Below are 20,069 nucleotides of genomic sequence, written 5' to 3' on the forward strand. Positions count from 1 at the left end.
AAGCCTTCCATTCCTTGGCATTTATGGAAAAAGATTTTCCAGGTACACGTGAAGGCGGCCGGCGGAAGCGGCTGGGAGGACGAAAGACGCGCGTCAGCACTTATCAGCTTGCTCGGCATCGAGGGCCAACGCAAGTACTTCGCCGCGCAAGAGCAGCTTGAAGCGGAGGCGGATGGCACAGTTACGGCGTCGGGTTCGGGCACGGTGCCTAAGACAAGCGGCGACGGCAACAGCGTACGACACGGTGCTCCAGTTTTTAGACGGGCTTTTCGCCGAGGCAACAAACGTGCTAGCCGAGCGGCACCTTTTCACGAGCCGCGAACAACTGCCCGGCGAAAAATTTCTCGACTTCGTCACCGCGCTCAAAGAAAAGGCCCTGTCATGCAAGTTCGGAGCTACCTACGACGACAGAATGCGTGACCAGATAATTCATGGGGTCGCCAACGCACATGTACAGGCCAAACTTCTGTCCTACGGGGAAGCGCTTACGCTGCAAAAAGCCGAAGAAGTTGGACGCGACTTGGAGGCGCTCAACAAAGCCAACGCGGCGTTCGGAGAAAATGAGCGGCTACTCGGCTCTCACTCCGGTTACGGCGGCAGCATCCAGTGCGTAGCAGCGGCTCAAAATGGCGGTTCGGCTGCTTCGCTGGCCCCGCATCTGACTCAACATGGCGGGGGCTTCCCCCCAATATGGTGGCTAGAGGGGGAGGTGTCAGCAACGGCGCGCCGGAGACGAAGCATTTTTTCATGACGATGCAACGGTGCGCGAGGCATCTCGGTGCCGACAGCAGCGCCGCCGCATGGGCGCGTCCTCGGGCGCGTATGTCGGCTCCCAGATTTCATCCGCGCGCTGTCTTAAGTTGGCGGAGGTGTTTGGCACGGACGCGAGGCGCGTTTTCCGTCCACGACTTCTTACGGCGCACACTAGTCATACAACTAAATAATTTTCCAGATTAGGCAAACATATCAATGAAGCTGGCCCAACAAGAGCTTTGGTAATTGCTTCGTGCTGCTGAAGCTTTCTGTGGAGTGTAACGATTGGAAAACACTGCACCTCGGCTTATGCAGTGGGTGGTCGTATGCGGGTGTATTGCCCCCCGTTTCGCTGGCAACTTCTTGGAAAGATACGCAGCGACGTTGGGGAACAAAGCTGGAAGCGAATCTGGTGTTAGGGAAGGGCGACCACAGGGAATTTCCGCTGTTTCACCGTTGATCACGTGTGTGTAGCTGCGAAATATAAACCTCTCGTGGAAGTGAAGTTCACAGACAACGCTGTTCTTGTCCAGCGGCTTATCAGCTCGTGGAATGGACCGTTCCCAAGCCTGGCGACGTTCATCATCGGCGGGATAACTGCGATGAGAGAGACCTTAATTTCTATCTTCTTTCCTGTCTGAGACGTATCCCGTAGTGGATCCGTAGGCGAAAAATTGTCTCTGCTGTCTCTGTTGCTTTGCCATCACGTAGCGTCAGCACATGCAAACAACAATTCCTCGCAGGTGAGCCGTCGGCGCGTTGTAGCGGACGCTTTTTGGCTTTCTTGCGAGCCTCGATCGACCACATAAGGTAACTAAGGCACGCGTCCGCTGGTCCGATGACGGCAACGGATAATCTATCGACGGGACGACACAACTTCACGACAGAAGGCGTTTTGTGTGCTGACGAGATCGGCAGCAACACTGGCGTTCGCCGCACAATTGTCTGTTTCGCTCGCGAGAAAACGCGACATGGGTTTCTCGCTCGCGAACAATGCGGCATACGTTTATCATTCTCGAAAAACGTGACATGCTTTTCTCGCTCGCAAAAACCGCGACATACGTACGTTTCTCGGTCGCGAAAAACGCAACATGCGTTTCTCGCTTTAGTAGACAGCGTGCCATACACGCGTTTGCTGACGTTTGCTGAAACGTGAAATTCACGTTTCCCGCGAAGCGCCGGTGGCTACGGGAACGCCTTTTGCCATCAGGCACCAATACGCACGAACAAAAGCCGAGCAGGCGAAGCAGCAGGTCACATAACACGCGCTGTGCCGGAGAGAATCCACGAGACCACTTCGACAGACCTCGCTCTAGGCATCTTGGAGACGACGAGCGCGCCACCTGTTGGCGTCATGAAAATGTGCCGCACCGGCTTGCACGGCGCAGCCTGGCCGATGCTGACACCTCCCCCTCTAGCCACCATACCCCCAAGTCGGGCGGCCGCATCCAAGATGGCTGCGCGGGCTCCACGGCGCTGGTTCAAGACTGCGTTCGCTGCCACATGTGCAACAGCTTGCGCCCAAGCCTCAAGTCGGTCCATGTTTTCGTTGCGGCACGTTAGGGCATTTGGCGACTTACAGAAATTGTCCGGCCAAAAAGAAAATTTGCCAATTTTGCCGTATCAAAGGGCATTTCGCGGCAGTCTGCCGTAAGGGACGGGCGTCGGTACAGGAAGTTGCCCCCGTTCAAGACCGTGCCTCCGGCACTGCCACAGTCCTGTCCGTGCAAGCTGCGCCGACTAGCCCAAGGGACTTGCGCATCCCTGTTTTCGTCGGAGGACATAGCCACATGTCATTGCTGGTGGACACCGGAGCCACTGCATCGTTAATGACCAAGAAGGACTTCGACATGCTTTTCGCTTCGAAGCACCGACTGCTCCAAATGTCCATCCAACTGCGGGATTTTTCGAAGCACCGCATACCGGTCCTAGGTTATTTCCGCACGGACTTGCAGCACCAAGGCAAGCGTGTCTTCGTCACCTTTTACGTAACAGCACACGGCACTTCACTGCCGGGGCTCGACGCCATCCAGCAATTGGGACTCCTGATCGACGGCGCAACGTTGACGTGTCGTCTGGCTACACCAGTTTCCTCGCAGCTTCCTGTAGGTGTACCTCCAGGGTTCGAGCACCTGCCTGGCCGGACCAAGAGGCGACAGCACATCGTGCCAGTGCCCACCAAGCTGCGTCGGCTGCCTCTCGCGCTACGGCAGCAGGACGCCAGCGAGCTGCGCCCGCTCCAGGACGACGACGTCGGCGGCCGCGCTCGACGGCCGCGTTCAAGATTGCACATCAACAACCAGATGTTGCCTGCGCAGGCCATTCGCGATGGCCCTGCTGCCCAGTGCCACTCTGCACCTGCTGAAGCGCAGCCACAAATTGCCTGCGCAGCCACGCCGGCCAAACTTTTCAACGGTTTATGCATGGCGTTGTCCGTGGTCTCGACTTTTGCAAGGTATACCTCGACGATCTTCTGATTGCTAGCAGCACTCCTGAAGAGCACGAGCGGCATCTGCGCTACGTACTCCAGGGACTGACAGAGAACGGCATCGTTGTCAATATGGCAAAGTGCGTGTTTGGGGTACCGACACTATCATTTTTGGGCCACAGCATTTCAAGTGCCGGAGTACAGCCCCAGAAGGACAAGGTGGAAGCAGTACGGCAGTTTCCACAGCCGAGAAACCTCCGCCAGCTTCGAGAGTTCCTGGGACTAGTGCATTTCTATCGTAGGTTTATCCCGAAACGCGCCAACATCCTTCACCCTCTCCACAGCCTACTTGCGGCATCTGGATCTAAGGCAACTGCCATTCAGTGGAACGACCAATCCACACAAGCATTCCGGATGATTAAGGAAGCTCTCGCAAATGCTACTATAGCACACTGAAACGCGGTTCCGAAAACACAGCGCGGTTTATTATTGTATCTCCGCCATTGTTCCAACTACCTCTTCTTTCTCCACAGCAGACTACCCACTACTAGTTTATGTCCCAAGTGCGTCGTGCCAGAAGAAGAAGAAAAGTATGCCACAGATAGGCCCCCCCTGCAGACAAGTGGCCGTGGGCACTTGAAGAAAAAAAAATGGTCAGACTGAGCTTGTCAGAATGGGTGCCGGCTTGATCCTTTCAATGCTGACTGTGTCTTCATGCCCATTACGCAGGATTGTAAAATGATGTTCAGAACGCTTGGTGACTGGGAAAGGACCGTCATAGCGAGGCTGAAGAGCACGGCGAGACGCATCGACACGAACAAAAACGTGTGAAGATGTCTGTAAATTTGCCGGCAGAAAAACGTCGTTCTTAGTATGAGCTGAAGTTGGTGATGGGCGCAAGTTTTGCATGAAGACCCGCAGACGCTGGACGAAAGAAGATGGATCCGAAACACTCTGCGTAGTAACGGGGCTGACGAGGTCACCAGGCAAACGGAGTGTGCAGCCATAAACCATCTCGGCTACAGAGCAGGCAAGTTCTGGCCGAAGTGTTGAACGCAGGCCGAGAAGCACGATGGGGAGGTGTGATACCCAATCTTCGGCGTGAGGCTGCGAGGCGAGTGCTGCTTTTAGATGACGGTGGAGTCTCTCCACTAAGCCATTTGATGCTGGATGATACGCAGTTGTGCGAATACGCGCACAACCCAGTAGAGATGTGACAGAGGTGAAAAGCGCTGACTCAAACTGTCTGCCTCGATCGGTAGTCACCGTTGATGGTACACCGAAACGGCTAATCCAGGTAGCAAGAAAGGTACGAGCAACTGTTTCTGCCGTGATGTCAGGCATTGGAGCTGCTTCAGGCCACCTAGTGTACCTGTCAATACACGTAAGCACATACGTATTTCCCCGACATGGAGGTAAAGGCCCGACAATGTCCAAATGAATGGTGTCGAAACGTGCATCAGGGAGAGAGAATTTTCCCCATGGAGGCTTGGTGTGCCGTTGTACCTTGATACGCTGACACGCTGTGCAAGTGCGAACCCAGTCACGAATGTTAGCGCGTATGCGCGGCCAGACATAGCCTTCAGTGACCAGGTGTTGCGTAGCTCTTACGCCTGGATGGCAGATGGAGTGGAGGGTGTCAAAAACAGCACGACGCAGCTGTGAAGGAACATAGATACGAGTGCAGTTGTGTGAAACATCGCACCAGAGCGTAACGTCGTCGTCGGGAAAGTTAACTTGTTCCAGTCGGAGGGAAGTAGAGTATCGGAGTCGTGGAAGCTCATCGTCTAATGCCTGTGCCTCCGCGAGCGAAGACAATGAAAGGTCGGTGGTGCCTGTCGTGGCATTGATGGTAATACGACTGAGAGCGTCCGCTGCACTGTTAAAGCTGCCTTTTACATAACGTATGTCTGTGGTGAATTCGGCAATGAAAGCAAGGTGCCGAAGTTCTCTAGGAGTGTGCGTGGCACTGCAGGAACGTAAAGCCGAAACAAGTGGCTTGTGGTCGGTGAGAATGGCAAATTGTCGCCCTTCAAGGAAGTACCTGAAATGCTTCACCGCAAGGTAGGCCGCGAGGAGCTCCCGTCCGAAAGTACTGTATCGGCGCTCAGTGTCGCGTAACTTGCGGGAGAAGAAGGAAATTGGAGCCCATGCACCATTGATCCATTGATGAAGAGCGGCTCCAACTGCTTCTGAAGAAGCGTCCACCATGAGGCTAGTGGGAGCAGTTGGTGAAGGGTGATGCAGGAGGGTGGCCTGGGCGAGTTTGGTCTTAACGGCGGAAAAAGCTTGATCCGCGACCGTGTCCCAGGGAAGTGCGGCTGACTCGGCTTGCGAAGTCGAGAGTAGTGCTTCCAGAGGCTGCAGCAGTGTAGAGCATGTAGGGATGAAGCGGCGATAAAAATTGACGAGTCCGAGAAAACGTCGCAGACTACGTATGGACGTGGGAGGCGGGTACTCGAGGATAGCTTGAACCTTGTCAGGTAGAGGAGTGATGCCATCTTTAGTGATCTGATGTCCGAGGAATGCTATCTCCGAGACTCCAAACTGACACTTTTCTACATTGATGACAAGGTCGTAATCACGCAGTCGAGTGAAAAGCTCACGTAGATGTGCCTTGTGCGTTTCAGCGTCCTTGCTGGCAACGAGAAGATCGTCGATATAGGCGAAACAAAACGGCAAGCCTCTTGTGACTTCGTCTATAAAACGCTGAAATGTCTGAGCTGCGTTTCTCAAACCGAAGGGCATTCGTAAATACTCATAGAGTCCAAATGGGGTAATTATTGCAGTTTTGGGAATGTCAGAAGGCTCAACGGGGATCTGGTGATAAGCTTTCACGAGATCAATCTTCGAGTATACTGTTGTGCCGGTTAAAAAGGCAGTACAGTCCTGAATATTGGGTAACGGGTATCGATCTGGAACGGTGACTGCATTGAGAGCCCGATAATCACCACAGGGCCGCCAGTCATTGTTCTTCTTGGGAACCATGTGTAGCGCCGACGACCACGAGCTTGATGACGGACGAATGATCTGCAGCTGTAACATATGCTCAAACTCGTTGCGAGCAATGCGAAGTTTATCAGGGCCAAGTCGGCGAGGGCGGCAGTGAACCGGTGGGCCTGTGGTTACGATGCAGTGGGTCACAGTGTGCTTGGGGGTCTTATCCATTGGAGACTGCGTTGTAATCTCCGGAAACTCGTTGAGCAGAGCTGTATATGGTGACGTAGGCGGTTTCACGAAAGTGGGGTTTAGGGCCGTAGCGCGTGACAGAAAACCATTTACCGATAAGCCGGTATAGCTATCCACCAGGCGACAGCGGTTCATATCCACGAGCAGATGAAAATGCCTTAAGAAATCGGCGCCTAAGATTGCGTAGCGTACGTCTGCTATCCAAAATAACCACTGCAGTTTCCTCTTGAGACCGAGATCAAGGGTCAGAGACTTCTGTCCGTAAGTTGCGATGACCGAAGAATTGATCGCTTGTAAAGGAGTTGACTTCTCGCGGAGACGCCGGTCAGTTTTGGACGCTGGAATTATGCTGACTTCTGCTCCAGTGTCCACCAGCAAGCGAAGACCTGTGGTTCTGTCGGTGATGTGGAAGAGGCGGCTTGATGCTTGGCCTTGATCGCCCGCCGCTGTTATTGACGATCGGCCGGAGCGTTTCCCATGCGCCATGAGCAGGGTGGCACACATCTGCGAGCCGCGGCACGAAAACGCCGGTGATAGTAGCATGTGTTCCGCGGTGAAAAGCGGTGCTCGGGCTGGTGGCGGGGCCGTTGCGGAGCAGGCGACGTGAGAGATGGTCGGTGTGGACGAGGCTGGTCATTTAAGTTGCGAATGCTCAGCAATTGCAGACGCAAGTTGGCGACTTCAGCTGCGAGATCTTTTACCGTTTCTCGAAGGGAATCTGCTTCGGAAATCGGAGAGGTGTGGGCAGCGTTTATGACTGCCGGAGCCACGTCCATCATGTCATCGGCCATTTCTGCCAGCTCCGACAGCGTCTTATCCTGAGCTGGGACAAGAGCCATTCGCACGGTAGGTGGAAGACGCTGTAGAAACAACTCACGTAGTATGGATGTTTCCAAGCCGTCCGGCTGGTCCCCAAGTAGATGCTGCAGGTGACGTAGAAACTGTGTAGGACGGCGGTCCCCGAGCTCTTCGTTGCACAGAAGTTGCTGAATGCGCCGATGCTTAGGCGGAACGAGTCGGTGAAGAAGAGCCTGTTTTACTGTCGTATATGGAGTGTCACCAGGCGGGCCCACGAGGATGTCGCGTATTTCGGCCATTGCCTGTGGCGGCAACGCTTCAACGAGCATCTCATGCTTGCGAACTTCTGACGTGATGCGATGAATGCGGAACTTGTTCTCGACTTGAATGAACCATAAGGAGGGATCGGCAAGCCACAGCTGTGGTAGCGTTATAGTAGTAGTACCTCCAACAACACCGGAAGAGGGTACATGGCCAGGTGCAGTGGCAGCGGTACCAGGGCTGAGGCCGTCGAGATGCTCACGCTGCTCCATGGAAGGTCGCGTTCGTAGTCCGGGTCACCAATAAATATAGCACACTGAAACGCGGTTCCGAAAACACAGCGCGGTTTATTATTGTATCTCCGCCATTGTTCCAACTACCTCTTCTTTCTCCACAGCAGACTACCCACTACTAGTTTATGTCCCAAGTGCGACGTGCCAGAAGAAGAAGAAAAGTATGCCACACTACCATGCTCAGGTACCCGCAGCTGGGTGTTCCTCAGTGTGTTATGGTAGACGCCTCCGATGCAGCGATTGGAGCCGTGTTGCAGCAGAGGGTGAGCGGAGTGTGGCGACCAATCTCCTTCTTCTCCAGAAAACTGAGCCCGTCCGAACGAAGGTACAGCACCTTCAGTAGGGAACTCCTGGCCATATACGCGGCTATCCGGCATTTCCGACATTATGTGGAAGGACAAGAATTTTAGGGGCGAAGCTCCTTATAGCGGCACCCGTTCGTCCCTCGTAGCGTAGTATGTAACCAGTCTTACGCTTTGACCTGCAAGGTCGTGCCGGTGGGAGATTTTTCCTGTGCGTTGTTGAACAATCAAAAAATTCGCAGCGTTAGCTAAAAGCCGACTTCTTCTGTCTCTCATTCCCATTAGCAGCCATTCTTTACCTCCAAGGTAGTGCCTGGTGAGATTTCTCCTGTGCGTGATTAAACAATAAAAATTTTGTTCAAAACGCCGTTGATTGATGAAATAAACCAACAAAAGACGCCAGATGTTTTGTAAAAGCAAAACGATAGAACGCCAGATGTTTCTAAAGCAAAACGAAAAGACGCCAGCTGCTTAACGAAAGACGCCAGATGTTTTCTAAGCAATGGTTTTCTAAACAATGAAAATTCACAGCGAACATGTAAAATTAAAGTGCGCTGCAAGTCGTCATAACTCATCGAACCTTTAGTATAAACGCGCCTGATCTCACGTCGGTGATGATGTACTGGGCAGAATTCACGGAAGATTCACGGTTTACCGATGAACCTCCGCAGCTTCGCCCACTCATCATCATTCACTCCGTGGATATGCTGTGATTTTTTTCGTGCTCACGGATCACAAGCCACTCACCTACGCATTGCGCGCGAACTCCGATTCTGGTGCGCACGTGGCACGGGAGCTCCGCCAAATGTCGTATATCGCAGAATTCACGACAGATATACGCCACGTTAAGGGCACGGATAATGCTGCTGCCGACGCTCTTTCGCGCGGTCCAGTGAATGCCATCAGCCTGCCGAGCGGCGTGGACTTCACCACACTTACGACGGCTAAACGCAGTGATGGAGAATTGAAGCGTCTACTGACGTCCCCAACCAGCGCCTTGAAGCTGCAATGGTTGGCAGAACCCACAGGATCCGTATGCTGTGACATGTCTACAGGCAGGGCCCGACCGTTCGTCCCCTCGAACCTCCATCGCAGCATTTTTGACTTGCTGCACAGCCTGGCGCATCCCGGGATTCGAGCCACGCAACGGCTATGCACAGCGAGGTTCGTGTGGCCAGGAATAAACCGGGATGTCCGACACTGGACACGAGAGTGCCTCGCATGCCAGCGCTCCAAAGTTCAGCGACATACTGTGACCCACTTGGGATCCCTCCCTCTGCCGGACGGTCGGTTTGCACATGTGCATGGTGACATTGTGGGACCACTGCCGTTGTGCCAGGGGCAAAGCTACCTGCTAACCTGCATCGATCGCTTCACGCGATGGCCGGAGGCAGTGCCCATTCCAGACATGACTGCTGATACCGTCGCCCGCGCATTTATCTTCCACTGGGTGGCCCGCTTCGGAGTGCCGGCAACCGTGACTACGGATCGCGGAACACAGTTTGAGTCAACCCTGTTCGCAAGCGTCACCCGACTCTTGGGTACTTACCGCATCAGAACAACTGCCTACCATCCGATAAGCAACGGTATAGTGGAAAGGTTCCATCGCCATCTGAAGACGAGCCTGACAGCTACTGCGATTCACAGTTGGGTAGAGGCACTGCCGTTTGTTTTATTGGGCGTAAGGACGGCTCTGAAAGCAGATATTGGATGCTGCTCCGCTGAACTGGTGTACGGAACAACGCTTCGCCTCCCAGGGGAGTTTTTCACTACCAGTAAGGACGAGAACGTGTACGCGAACGCGGACCACGCCGTGCGACTACGAGACATCATGAGCAAGCTACGCGCTGTTCCTCCGCGTCCGCCCGCAGCCCGGTCAGTCTACGTGGACCGGGAACTCTCCTCCTGCTCTCACGTGTTTGTGAGGCACGACGCCGTACAGCGTCCACTCCGGCCCCCGTACGACGGCCCCTTCATGGTGCTGCGACGGGTAGACAAGCACATTACAATCGACAGAGGTGGTCGTCACGACGTGGTTTCTCTAGACCGCGTAAAATAAGCACACGTGGACTCCGACAACGAAGCACCCGCCCCACCTCGAGCTCCATCTCCGCAGGCACCCCCGGCAGACGACGTAGCGCAGCCCCAACAAGTCCTCAAGCGGTTCACGCGGAGTGGACTGTGTGCGAGGCCCCCGGTGCGCATGAACTTATGAACCACAGTGGGTCGTCCGAGTGCGGCCGTTGCGCGCGCACTCACTAGGGGGGAGTACTGTGGCGACGCAAAGCGGTGCTTCCGTGTGCGGTGCAGAGAGCGCATGCGCCCGCACGAAAAAGTTATCTTCGAGAGGAAGGGTGATAATAAAAGTTCAGTTGTTGTTGTTTGGGACGCGAGTTGTTCACTTGCGCAGTTCTGCCGAGCGACGCGTCTCAACATAGTCTAATAAACATTACATTTGTATTCCTATGATTCAGCAAGCTATATGCAGGCGTTACTCCACCCCGGAGGAATACGTTAAAGTTACGTATGATATTCACGTCAGCCCCTCGCTCCCCAGCGCGCTGCGTTTGACTGCTCAGCCACACGCCATGCATGCGCCGGCGAAATAACGGCGAGCTGTTTATATACATCATGTCCTATTGGTGGTAAGCAAATCTCGGAGGAGCGTGAGCGTGCTTTCTATCACGTCGTAGGGGGAAACAGCGCGAGGACCAGGACATCGGAGTAGTTTTATTATTTTTGGTTTTCCTTCTCTTTCTTCTGTGGTCTGTTCTTGATTTCTTTGGCGTTGGCTGATACGTGGATGTGTATTTATTTACGTTGTTCGCCGCAATAAACTTCAGTTGCCAGTCAGCGCTACGTGTGGTTATATGTGTGCCTTTTCCTGTCCTGGTCCTCGCGCTGTTTCCCCATACGGTATGATCAACCAACTAGCCCACTAGTTCACCCTTCAACATTCCTATCACGCAACGCTCCTATTTCTTTTTCAATTTGACAACTGCCCCTGAGACGCGCACGACAAAGTGGCACTTTTCTGTGCCCACTCGTAATGTGGAAGGACAAAAAACAAAACACCGGGCACACCTTACATCAGACGCCCCTGTGTGGCTGGAAACGTAGGGGGGTCACTCCACGCGCCACAGTTTAAAAAAGAAGAAATATCTAAGAACGTCTCATTCGCCATTGTCGACACTTGCCGACGCAGCGCTCCAAATTTTCTTTCAATTTGCAAACCGCCTTTAATACGCGCACGAAAAAGTGGCCATTTTCTGTACCCACTCGTGATGTGGAAGGAAAGGAAAGAAACAACACCGGGCACACCTTCCATCAGACGCCCCCGTGTGGCTGGATACGCAGGGGGTAACTCCACGCGCCGCAGATTAAAGGAACAGAAATTATCTAAGAGCGTCTCATTCGCCATTGTCCACATTTGCAGCGCGTTGCGCAAGCGCAGCGGCGTAACAACTGTGACAGCTGTTAGTTCACGCTTGCCCTGTGTATGCCTCTGCGTTCTTTTAGGGCGTCCTTCTTTGTGCTTCAGCGGCGCGCTACATGTATCGAGCTGCTTGTGGTTCTTCGTGTGACATTTCAGCTTCTTGCTATCGCATTCATGGCTTCGCCCTTGCGGCGAAACTGTGACTTTTAAATGCGAAGCATTTCTTAGCGAACCTTTGGCACTTTGAGAGTTTCTATCTACGTATCTATCTATCTATCTAGCCGCCTACGTCTGGGTGCTCTCATGGTCGCCTCCATACCCCAGCGCAGACCAAAATTGGCATGGGAGGGTAAGAGGATTGGATGAATAGGATTGTCGGGTCATGACATAAATAATGTGAAAATCCTGTCACGTACGTCGTCAAACCCTTTCCACTAGACACGTGTGGCACATACCCGTTTGCCACGGGCCGTGGTGTACGGGTATGCGCCACAGGTGATTGACAGTTTATATCTACCCAGGAACGGCGAGAACAGACATTGGTAACCTAAATGCGAGAGCGTTAAGAAAAACCAACATCGGCAGCGTTGACTTGCCGAATGGAAAGAATGAAAATTATGATCCCAGCAGGAATCGAACCCAAGCATTCTGCGTGGCAATCAGGTATTCTACCAGTGAGCCACGCCAGGTCTATAATCTGGTTTGGAAAAACAGCCTACGCAGGCGTAATATCGGTGCAATGTCAAGTGTGGTTGTGGTGCTTGCTATCTTATTTTACAAGAAAGCAATGAGCGCTACATGATACTCCTACGATGTGTACTCCTACGATACAGGCGTCATATCAGATTAACGTCTGTGGTTCCAGTGTTGGCTCCGCTTTTATAGCAGTCTAATAAACATTACATTTGTACTCCTATGATTCAGCAAGCTATATTGAAGCATTGATCGACCCCGGAGAAATACATTTGTAGTGGAGCAGATGCACGAACGAGTATGCGCCTGTGAAAGAGGACGAAAAGACGACCCGCGCTCTGATTGCACGAGAGCCTGTACCGCCTCCGTCAGCGTTGCATTGCGTTGCCGTACGGTCCTTTTTTCGTTGCGACCTCGTTGCAACTTCATTACTCCAATAAACCTCACCACATTTGGTGGAGGTTGCTGAGATCCCCAAACAGACCTGGAGCTCCGCTCTCGCAAGTTGGCCGAAAGACCACCGGACAACATGACTGACGCAGTCACTGCCCAGCCAGCACCACCGGCTGCCCCGTCCCCTTGCCCCGGCTCTACCCGTCAACGAGACCCGCCCATCTTCAGCGGAAGTGGTGAGCACGACGTCGAAGACTGGCTCTCCTTATACGAACGCGTAAGTGCCAGCAACAAGTGGGACGACGCCTCTAAGCTTGGCTACGTTATCTTTTACTTGGCTGACGTCGCTAAACTTTGGTTTACCAACCGCGAATCCGCCATCGCCAACTGGTCAGCCTTCAAGACCCTCGTAACTGAAGCATTTGGCCGACCAGAGGTCCGCAAGCTCCGCGCTGACCAGCGTCTACGCCACCGAGCGCAGCAGCCTGGAGAGACATTTCCCAGTTACATTGAGGATGTGCTAGACCTATGCAGGCGGGTTAACCCATCTATGCCGGAAGACGAGAAGATCAGGCACATCCTCAAGGGTATCGAAGATGGCGCATTCCAGATGTTGCTGGCGAAAAGCCCGACCACTGTGGAAGTGCTCGTCAGCCTGTGCCAGAGCTTTGACGAATTGCGTCGTCAGCGTTCCATCGCCCGGCAAAGTCTCCCATCACCAGATTCGATCTCGGCCGTCGCAGTCGCAAACGGCAACGTTTGCCAGGGCACACTTACCAACCAGATCAAGGACTTCATCAGAGAGGAAGTGGCCCGACAGCTCTCCCTGCTACCTCATAGCGACTCGTCCACCGCAACCCTGCCTCCGACACTGCAGCAGGCCATACGCACCGAAATTTGTGGCGCCCTCCCTGCAGTTCCGGCCCCTTACCCGCGCACTTCCATGCCGTCCCGCCTCTCGAGTTCCGACTACGCAACGCCTGCTCCATCTCAACCTCTCAGCTACGCAGCTGTGGTCGCGCGGCCCCCACCGCATCCAAGCTCCTTATCGGCACCACCCAATCCCGCCTCGCCTCCAGTTTACAGGCCCCCACCACACTTCTTCCGTCCATCAGATGCGTGGCGCACTCATGACAACCGCCCTATCTGCTTCGCGTGTGGTATCGCTGGCCATATTGCGCGCGTCTGCCGCCGCCGTCCCACACCTGCGTACGCCTCCTTCGGCACTCCTGCCTACGCGCCGCAACATGCCACCACATCTGCATCCGAGCAGAGGCACTCCGACTCGGATCGCCGCTCAGCAAGTGCTCGTTTCCCTTCTCCTCGTCGCCGGTCGCCATCGCCTATGCGTCGTCGCCCACCTTCTGATGAGGGAAACTAATCAGTGCAGTTCCGGAGGCAAGAACTGCAACTTGTGCGCAATTCTCAAGGCCTCCATTTTCGCCGCAAAACGTTATTGATGTCGAAGTTGAGGGAGTCGCCGCACTAGCACTTGTAGATACCGGGGCCGCCGTTTCTGTGATGAACGCGAACTTTTGTCGGAGGCTCAAGAAAGTGACAACATCTCTCTCTGGCATGGTGCTGTCCACGGCTAGCGCGCAACGCATTCATCCCTCAGCTGTGTGTACGGCGCGCGTCATCATCCAAGACATTATGTACATCGTCGAATTTTTTGTCCTGCCATCTTGCTCTCATGACGTCATCCTGGGTTGGGATTTCCTTTCACGTCATGACGCTATCATCGATTGTTCACGTGCGGAAGTGTCCCTTGTGTCAACATGTGAATTTTCATCTCCCGACCGTTCTCTCCTTCCCTGCAAACTCATCGTTGATGCCGACACCACCTTGCCACCGGAAGCTTCAGTCCCTATTACCCTTTCGTGTACTGCTCAACCTGACGCCACGGTCGTGTTTACGCCATCTCCATTGTTTACTGAACGCAAGGGCATCGTTCTCCCATTTGCCGTTCTCACAATTGCGTCTGGGTCAACCGTAATGCTGATTACAAACCACTGCAACTACCCCATTGCCTTACTCCGTGGTGAAAGTTTAGGATCCGTACAACCTGTCGACCACATCGATGATCTTGATCTTCCCGATGACACCACATGTTGTCACATCGCCACAATCACTCCCGCATCTCAGCCATCAAGTTCGTCAGCGTTCGACAACGCCATTGACGCAAACCTCTCCCCCTCTCATCGCCGCCAACTTGTTGATATCCTTAACAAGTTTATCTCTTCTTTCGACTGTCAACAACCTTCGTTAGGCCGCACCACGACTATCAGTCATACTATCGACACCGGCTCCCACTCGCCCCTGCGACAGCGGCCTTACCGCGTTTCCGCCGAAGAGCGCCGCGTCATTACGGAGCAAGTGGATGACATGCTTCAACGTGGAGTGATACAGCCTTCTCAAAGTCCTTGGTCATCACCTGTGGTATTGGTAAAGAAAAAAGATGGCACCATTCGATTTTGCGTTGACTATCGCCGCTTAAACAAGATTACGAAAAAAGACGTCTACCCGCTACCGCGAATAGACGATGCTCTTGACTGTTTACAAGGCGCCGAGTACTTTACATCCTTGGATCTGCGTTCTGGGTATTGGCAGGTGCCCATGGCTGAGTGTGATCGCCCTAAAACAGCCTTTGTAACGCCCGATGGCCTATATGAGTTCAATGTCATGCCATTTGGGCTCTGCAACGCGCCTGCAACATTTGAGCGCATGATCGATACCATCCTTCGAGGCCACAAGTGGAAGACTTGCTTGTGTTACCTGGACGACATAGTAGTCTTTTCAGCAGATTTCCCGACACACCTTGATCGTCTGCACGAAATTCTCACGTGCCTAACTTCTGCGGGCCTACAACTTAACACCAAGAAGTGCCACTTCGCAGCACGGAAACTAACCATCTTGGGACATGTCATCTCAAAAGACGGCGTTCTTCCGGATCCCGATAAGCTTCGAGCTGTCGCCGAATTCCCAAAGCCCACATCGATAAAAGCCCTCAGAAGTTTTGTCGGCCTCTGCTCCTATTTTCGCCGCTTCGTGCGCAACTTCGCGTCCATCATCGCACCTTTGACGAGTCTGCTTGCCAACAGCAAAGGTATCTCTGCATGGTCACCTGCATGTGATGACGCATTTCGCCAGTTGCGCCGCCTGTTGACCTCACCACCTATCCTTCGTCACTACGACCCCACTGCTCCCACAGAAATTCACACCGATGCAAGTGGCGTCGGTCTTGGTGCAGTTTTGGCACAACGGAAAGGCACCAAAGGTGAATACGTTGTCGCTTATGCAAGTCGTGCTCTCAAGAAGGCTGAATTGAACTACTCCGTGACAGAGAAGGAGTGCTTGGCGATAATCTGGGCATTGACGAAGTTTCGCCCGTACCTTTACGGCCGTCCTTTCGACGTGGTTACAGACCACCACGCTCTCTGTTGGCTTTCCACCTTGAAAGACCCGTCGGGACGCCTGGGCCGTTGGGCACTTCGATTGCAGGAATACGACATTCGTGTCGTATATCGTTCCGGTCGCAAGCATGCGGATGCTGATGCACTCTCCCGCTCGCCAATAACACCAGATGTGGCTTCTCTGTCACCCCTCTCTAACACCTGGTCACCACTCGACACCACTGACATGCTTTCGGAGCAGCGTAAAGACGCATACCTTGCCTTGTTGCTCGACTACCTTACCGATCCTTCTGCTGTCCCTTCGACGAGAGCGCTACGCCGTCAAGCAGTCCACTTTTCCGTGCGAGACAACATTCTGTACCGCCGCAACTACATGCCAGGTGGTCGGAAATGGCTCCTTGCTGTCCCTAGTCATATGCGCTCTGACATCTGCGCGAATTTCCATGCAGATCCCCAAAGTGCTCACGCCGGCGTCTTGAAAACCTACGAAAGGCTACGTCAGCGATATTACTGGCGAGGAATGTATCGCTTTGTGCAGAAATACGTTCAGTCTTGCCCTACATGCCAACAAAGCAAGACACCTCCGCGACACCTTACTGGCACGTTGCAGCCGCTCCCGTGCCCGGCTCGCCCATTTGACCGCGTGGGTATCGACCTCTACGGCCCCCTCCCGTATAGTGGCTCTGGAAACCGGTGGATTATTGTCGGCGTCGATCATCTTACGCGCTACGCTGAGACTGCAGCTCTCCCGGCAGCGACCGCCCGCGAAGTTGCACTTTTCATTCTCCGCAGCTTCATTCTACGCCATGGTGCTCCGCGGGAACTACTCAGTGATAGGGGTCGCGTGTTCTTGTCAGAGGTCATCCAAGCCCTCCTCGCTGAATGCAACATCATTCACCGGAAATCCACCGCCTACCATCCACAGACAAATGGTCTCACCGAGCGGTTCAACCGCACACTCGGCGACATGTTGAGGATGTATATCTCCTCCGACCACACCAACTGGGACACTGTACTACCTTTTGTTACGTTCGCTTACAACACCGCGACGCAAGCGACTACCGGCTTTTCCCCGTTCTTTCTCTTGTACGGCCGCGAACCTTCCCACCTACTGGACACCATACTCCCGTACCGCCCTGATGCCTCTGAGTGCACTCCAGTTTCTGAAGTCGCCAGATACGCCGAAGACTGCCGTCAGTTGGCTCGTTCCCTTACAGCGGAAGCTCAAGGTCGACAAAAGACGCATCATGACGACGTTCGTCACCCAGCTCCTACGTTTCCTGCTGGCTCCCTTGTTTGGCTTTGGGTACCCCCCCACGTCCCTGGCCTTTCCTCTAAACTTCTGGCGCGGTACCATGGTCCGTACCGTGTCATTCATGCCACCTCGCCGGTGAACTACATCGTCGAGCCCCTCACACAGTCGCCAGATTTGCGCTGTCGAGGGCGCGAGACTGTACACATCGACCGTCTCAAGCCCTACTACGACCCCCTCATTCTACGTACTCCATGAGTCGCCAGGATGGCTACGCTTCACCCCGGGGGTATTGTAGTGGAGCAGATGCACGAACGAGTATGCGCCTGTGAAAGAGGACGAAAAGACGACCCGCGCTCTGATTGCACGAGAGCCTGTACCGCCTCCGTCAGCGTTGCATTGCGTTGCCGTACGGTCCTTTTTTCGTTGCGACCTCGTTGCAACTTCATTACTCCAATAAACCTCATCACACATTAAAGAAAGTTATACATAATATACACATCACCGCACCGTAAAGTGCACTCCGTCCGCCAGAATGACGCAGTGTCCTCTTCAGTTCTTACGAGGCTGGGCGATGGCCTCATGCTGACCGAGGATGATGCCAGATTGGTTGGCAACCGCTTTGTAGACTAGACAACGTAGGCCACATACGCCCAGCTAGTCTACGAATATGACAAGCGCCATCCACTGATGTTGGTCTACGTAGCACTATCCAGACTTACCAGCCTCGACAGCCTATACCTCACCAACGCGAAGGGTGGCTTCAGGTTCCGACATGTCGCCGGCTCTATCGACTCACAATTTGTCGACGAAATGACCGAGGCATCCACGAATTCCAACAGCTCTACTATATCACATACTACACTACACATGGACCCCTCGTCACCACGATCACGACCGGATACTATAACAAGTCATGACCAGCTGCTGGTGCTCACTGATCACGGTTATGATGACCTTGTTCAAGAACTGTCAGGAACTTCTTCCACACATGCACACGGGTTCGTGAAATGTGCGTTCGTTCTCCATCATAAGAGACAAGTATAAGCACTACATATCAACTTACCGCTTGTGGTGTTGGTAATACCCACGCTGCCGTTGGCAGCGTTACCCAACCGTAAACAACTGGCATATTTAACACATATGCGGCTCTTCAACGTATATCTGTGGGTATAACATTGATACAAATCTTTAGCGTCATTTTGTGACAGGTCCCTCAGTAAAAAAATTACGCCACAGTCACCTTCCCGCCACATGCTTCGCATAACATCGACTCCCACGGTACGTGGGATCTGCCGAATTTTTTAGTAAAGAAAGTGATATGCGGAGAATTGGCGCAATAAACAGAGTCCGTATGAAAAACAAATACTCTGCCACGTGGATTCGAACTCGCCACCATCTGGTCCTCGACCGAGTACGCTCCCGCTGCTACACGGCGAAACACAGTCACACTCAAGTAACACACCGTTTTGTTTCATATTTTGAAACAAAACATGTTTTGTTGGCCGCTTAGTCACTAGAGCATATGGCGAGCGCATCGTAGCGATAACGATGACTTCAAATCTCTGCTCTTATAGAACATATCGATGGCGTAGCACAAGGCAACAAGGGCGTGCACAGTGTGTCCTCGTTTGTTGCGCCATCTCATCGACATGTTCAGCTCGGCCAAATGTTGATATTTGTGCTCATATTTGTGCTTGTGATTTACTGCGTTATGCCGAAGAAAACTTCATTTGCAATGAGTGTGTCGGAACAGAACGAAAACAAAAAACCAAAAAACGAAAAAAAAACGATGTTTTTCACCCAATAAAAATATAACCGAAACGTTATTCATTATTTCGTCCAGCAGTGAAACCGAAATGTTTTTTATCATTTTTCGACTCACGGAAAAACTTGGCGATCCGGAACAACGGAGGTCATGCAACGCGAGCAATAATGCATATCTCAGGGTACAGTAGTGAGCGCGTGTCTCAGGCAGGAATTTCGAAGTAAAGATGTGTACAGGGCATTGTCGGCGCTGAAGTTTGTTTTATAAGAAAAGTGGTCTCGCATATCAGAGACTAAAGTCGATAACAGGCTAGTTCTTTGATCATGCTCACTACCTTGACAGAAAGCATTGAGCCTGCTCAGAAAATTCGTAATTCACTTTTGAGAAAATTAAATTCCATAACGTTGAAGGGCGCTGGTTTGTGCTAGTTGGTAGAAATTTGTGGTGCAGTTACTTGCGCTCCTCTTAAGAACGTGGGAACAACGTGTTTTACGCCTGTCCACGTTCTCAAAAGCGACACTAAAATGAAACACTTTCTTAGTTTAGGCCCATAAATAAGACTCTGAAAGCCGTAGCGTTGCTAATTTCACCGTCGTAGGTTTATTAATAGATGAGAAAATCAGTGTCAAAAGCTTCATATTTTACTTCCCACCGAAACTTCCAATGGCGATGTCACGGATTTCAAAGTGTTTTTGTTTTCGGATTTTTGCCACATACGCTCAACAAAATTTTCAGAAACTTGGTTTGTTAGGTCTCTGGCTCCCTCAGAGAAATGGAACGGTACTTTTTGCGGTGGAACGAAACTAAAACAGAAACGAAAAAGATTTCCTTCCTACACCATGATTGCAATAAAAATTTAATTGAAATGAGCACCAATAGTGCTTGAATGCTGTGACTGTGTTTTTCCACTTCCCGTTATGAAAGAGGAAATGAAATGCACCTCTGCGTGTCGTCACGCGTACCCTGGTAAGAAACATAGCATATTCTTAATTGCATGGGTACGCGACGAAGCTTTTGATTAGACTGCTATACTTGAGATGCCATGTTGGGGTCGTAGATATTAACTTCATGTCGCCACCACGAGCGAAGA

The 20,069-nt window shown here is 52.7% G+C and overlaps 1 protein-coding gene across 2 annotated transcripts in view; it reads left to right on the forward strand.

Moving 5' to 3' along the window:
• The window catches only part of LOC119403989 (receptor-type tyrosine-protein phosphatase mu), a 963,694-nt gene that overhangs the window by 752,791 nt on the left and 190,834 nt on the right, over positions 1 to 20,069 (forward strand). The gene's annotated exons all lie outside the window — the stretch shown is intronic.

This window comes from Rhipicephalus sanguineus, chromosome 9 (assembly GCF_013339695.2).
Source record: "Rhipicephalus sanguineus isolate Rsan-2018 chromosome 9, BIME_Rsan_1.4, whole genome shotgun sequence".
Lineage (NCBI taxonomy): Eukaryota > Metazoa > Arthropoda > Arachnida > Ixodida > Ixodidae > Rhipicephalus > Rhipicephalus sanguineus.